The sequence below is a fragment of the Triticum aestivum genome, chromosome 6A (genome assembly GCF_018294505.1).
Source record: "Triticum aestivum cultivar Chinese Spring chromosome 6A, IWGSC CS RefSeq v2.1, whole genome shotgun sequence".
Classification (NCBI taxonomy): domain Eukaryota; kingdom Viridiplantae; phylum Streptophyta; class Magnoliopsida; order Poales; family Poaceae; genus Triticum; species Triticum aestivum.
The window spans coordinates 5,291,700-5,296,168 of NC_057809.1; positions in this window are offsets into that span (position 1 = coordinate 5,291,700).

The window sequence follows — 4,469 nt, forward strand, 5'->3', positions numbered from 1 at the left end:
TGCAACAGTCAAGATGATAACAAAGCTAGGCATCTCTCAGCCCTAACCACCTAAACATGACGTTCACATTGATGTAATCAAAATGGGAGGTCCATAAAACCAAACAAGTCATCTTCTAGTACCAGCACAAATTGCTTTTTATGAGACTTCATTTATGAGGGGAGAGGTCCCGGGAAGCATGATATCTGGTGCCCACCTGCAATGTTCCTCTATTATTACCACAAGCACATAGTAATATTACCACAGTAGACAAGTGATTTATGTTCATCTTATGGCAAGCGCTTGTAATGCTGTTTAACTAGTATTGTTCTAATGGCCTGAAGAATGAATAATAACTACACACATCTACAGCTATACTAAACAGTGTGATGGATGATACACATTGCAAAACTTTGTAACCACATAAAGAGGACTGATAAATCATCAAATGGGAAGCGCAAACCTTGCAGGATCATCCTTGAGTGCAGGAAATTTGGGAGGCCAGATCATCATAAAAGGATGGATATGACCCAAACTTTCATCACCTAACATCTTTCACTTAAATTAATCTGATCGTTCTTCAGTGCACTGCCATTGTATGTATTTGTGTGATTGTGGTATGCATGGTTGATTCTTCCTTTCCTAAGCCAAGCTAGCTTCAGAGTTGAATTAAATGCATATTGACTCCATCTCCTATTCTAGCTAGCTAAGTTAGAATGTGACAGATTTGAAAAAAAAAACGTTAGAATGTGACAAGGTTGCTGTCAGCGTAGAAGTGCATACACCTAGCCGCCGCCTCCAAGAACCCTAGCTTTCTGCCTCCCACCGGCGCCGGCGCCGGTCCATCCCGTCTCCGGTGGCCCTATGGCCATGGAGCCGGAGTGGATCTCGGCCCTTGCCGGTGGGAGGGCTCCGTTTTTAGATCTTTTTTCGAGCTTTGTTAGGGTTTGTGTCCTGCTCAGGAAGGCGAGACAGTGGCGGCTCCCTGAAGATGGAATAAAGGTCTCCCCGCCTAGCCCCCATTCCGGTGATGCGTCTTGCATCGCCGGTGCGCGTGTGGAGTTGTGTCTCCGGCGGATCTGTCTTTGGTGGATTTGCTTGGATCTCTGCGACGTTCGTCTTCGTTCGTGTGTTTTCAGGTTGGATCCTTTTGATCTACACTCTTCATCCGCGACGGTTGCTGTTCTGGTGCGTTGGTTCTATGGCGTCTTAGCTCGACGACTTTCTGACTGTCTACTACAACAAGGTTTGCCCGGCTCCGGCGAGGGAGGGGCGATGACAGCGGCGCGCCTTCAGCTCGCTTCAGTGCTTGTAGTCATCGCTAGGTGGTCTACGGATCTGGATGTAATTTTTATTATTTCTAGTGTTCGTTGTACTACCATGATTGAAGATGAATAGATTGGAAGTTTTTTCCGCTAAAAAAGCATAGAAGTGCATGCTCTAGCCAAAGCAACCAGAAAACCGATCCGATAGAAGAGACTAGGCAATACGTTTATACATCAACAATTAGTTCAAATTAATTTCGTAAAATTCTGAATGTGCCAGGTCTGTTTCAAAGTACTCCCTCCGTCCCATAATGTAAGACGTTTTTTGACACTAGCGTGGTGTCAAAAAACGTCTTATATTATGAGACAGAGGGAGTACTTGATAGCCAACTCAAAGTTCTCGGCCAGGATTCTAAAATGGCAGACTGCCAGCAAAATTAAGCATTACTATTTAACAAGAATTGAAATACGTGCTTATCAAATTAAGCGAGCAGGACAGTTTCACGGTCCAAAGATACAGAGGATAGCAATAAGGTATGGTCTAACTGACCTTCTGCTCTCGCCAATATTTGTTCTTGACACAGGGAGAATTCCATGTGATGAATTGAGTGGATTTTATTGTCAAGGAAACATTTATACCAACTTTCCTATAACAACGAAAGTTGTATACACACAGACTCGCCGTTGATACTCTGCTTTCTCTGAAACAGGAATGCCATGTGAAGAACAAGTATATATTGGAGCTTTTGGATGGCTCCAGCAAGGAAGAGACGAGAGTCACATTTCCTTACTTGCAGTTCTAGTAACCATCTTTGTTACAACTTGTAATAGATTTAGGATGCTATGTAACCGTAATGCAATGCCTACCCGTATCCTATGTATCATGACTGATTGGGACCGAGGTCTGTGTTCCATGAATACTCCACATTTTTATTTTTATTAGTGATGTTGTATGGTCCACTTGCGTTGTAGTGTTGTGTTTGCTGTATTTGTGGAATTGGTCTTGTTGTTCTGTATGGTATTTGTGGAATTGGTCTCGTTGTTCTTTACGGTAGTTGTCGAATTGGACTTGTTGTTCACCATTACTGAAAATATGTTTCAGTTAACTTTACTTATATAGCTCTATTTCAATTGTAAAACTGAAATGTCTCTTTGAGCCTACATATTTTCTGCTCCACACAGAGGTTCATACATGGTGGACAGCCCAAAGTGCATTTGTGCTGGTGGATTCAGGAGGTTTTTTTTCTTCCAGGGAGGTTGATTCAGGAGTTGGTACTTGCTACCAGGTGAATGAAGTAGTGATGAATGATGAACAACCAGAGTTTTAAGCGCTGGTAGATGGGTCTTATATACCAGGGCTAAGAGAACGATGTGTTGATGAACCTCAAGCTGCCAGTAAACTCACTAGAATATTTTGTCAACCCAGTAGCTAGTAGACTGATTTACGAATTGGTGCCTGGTTTTTTCGTTGCAAAATTGATAGCCGGTCTCAAGCCCGGAAAAAGGAGGAGAGACCACCCATGCGCTTTTAGACGGTAATATATACTCCCTCCGTTTGGTAAATATTTGTCTTTTCAGAGATTTTATAAATGGACTACCACATACGGATGTATATAGACATATTTTAGAATGTAGATTCACTCATTTTGCTCCGTATGTAGTCACTTGTTAAAATCTCTAAAAAGACAAATATTTAGGAACAGAGGGAGTATGTTCTGTTGACTTGATGATCATGGTTGAAATTCAAGAAGCATTTCGGAGAAATATTTATTCTGTTAGTTTCAGAAAAATGAGCTGCCCTTCTTTTCTTTTCGATAATGAAACAAGTATTTGCCGTATTAAAGGTCTGCATGTTCAAGCCAATGAATCTCCATTGAGACACTCAATAACACAGCGAGTACCGAGACTAACTCATCATTAGGTTTTTATCATTCCAGTCATATCGAAGCTATTTATTCACTGGTTTCCTTTGTTCTTCAATCTTTTCTATGAAGCGCTATTTCGAAATTTTGCCACTCATTTGTCTGAACCACTCTGCAGTACATCTCCTCTCTGAAGCAATCGTTTACTGGCTTTCCTGCTGGTTGCGTGTGTTATGTCTTATCGTTCATGTTTTGACTTGCTTGTGTATCTACTATCTGCTGATAATCACAAAGTTGAGACACTCATTTTAGAACGGAGGGAGTGTACACTAGTACATATGGAGCAAAATGAGTGAATCTACACTTTAAAATACGTCTATATACATCCATATGTAGTCTATATTGGAATCTCTAGAAGGGCTTATACTCCGTATTTAGAAACGGAGGGAGTACATCTTTTGTCATTTGTCTGAAGCATGCATTTCCAGAACCTAAATGCCAGCTTTGCCATGTACATGCATTCAATAACACCTAAACTAATTGGACTCTACATCCTTAGCTTTCACTTTTCTGACCACTATCTTGAGATCTGCAGCGAACCAAGCTTAGGTTTTCAACTAGTGTCGGTGTTCTTGTTCTTGTTATTTTACAGAGTGGCTTCTGCAAATGCCATAACAAGCATCAACCTGCAGAAACAGTGGAACCACAAGCCTGCAGCAGAAGCAGATTACTCATCATATACACTTCTTCTTCCCTACATATACAGGTCCCAAACAGTAATGATTCATTGATACTATACTATGTCCTAGTCTGGTACAGAGTGTAACTAGCTTCTGATGTGCTCCAAACTGGCTACAATATGCAAGTTAGTCCTCTCCTGTGAACAAAGACACAGCGAATATTCATTCAGAAAAAAAAGACAGAGCTAATATTCCCTGCAATCAAAAGATAAAGCAAGACATTCGTTACAGCTATATAGCTTACATATCTTCATATCCCTTCATTAATTAGAACAAATAGATGCCCTCGTTTACGTGACGGGGCATATGACAATTTTTATATCAGTAGCCTAGTGAAATAAAAGACGATTTGATTTCAAAAAATAAACCAAGTGCACGTAACAGTATTGTGAAGGCCGCTCTGCACCATAATAGGCGTCTCTGTCTCATGGACTTTGTTGAGAACACCATACAAATCATATTTCGTTACCATGACAAACTAGTATTATGATACTCCCTCTTTCCCGAAATAACATTGGGACAGAGAGAATACTTTATAGCATTATGTTTTCTCTGCTTGGTTACTCTGAAGCACACAAAAAGAATATAGCAATTCTTTTGAAAACCAAGGATGACTGACCGTG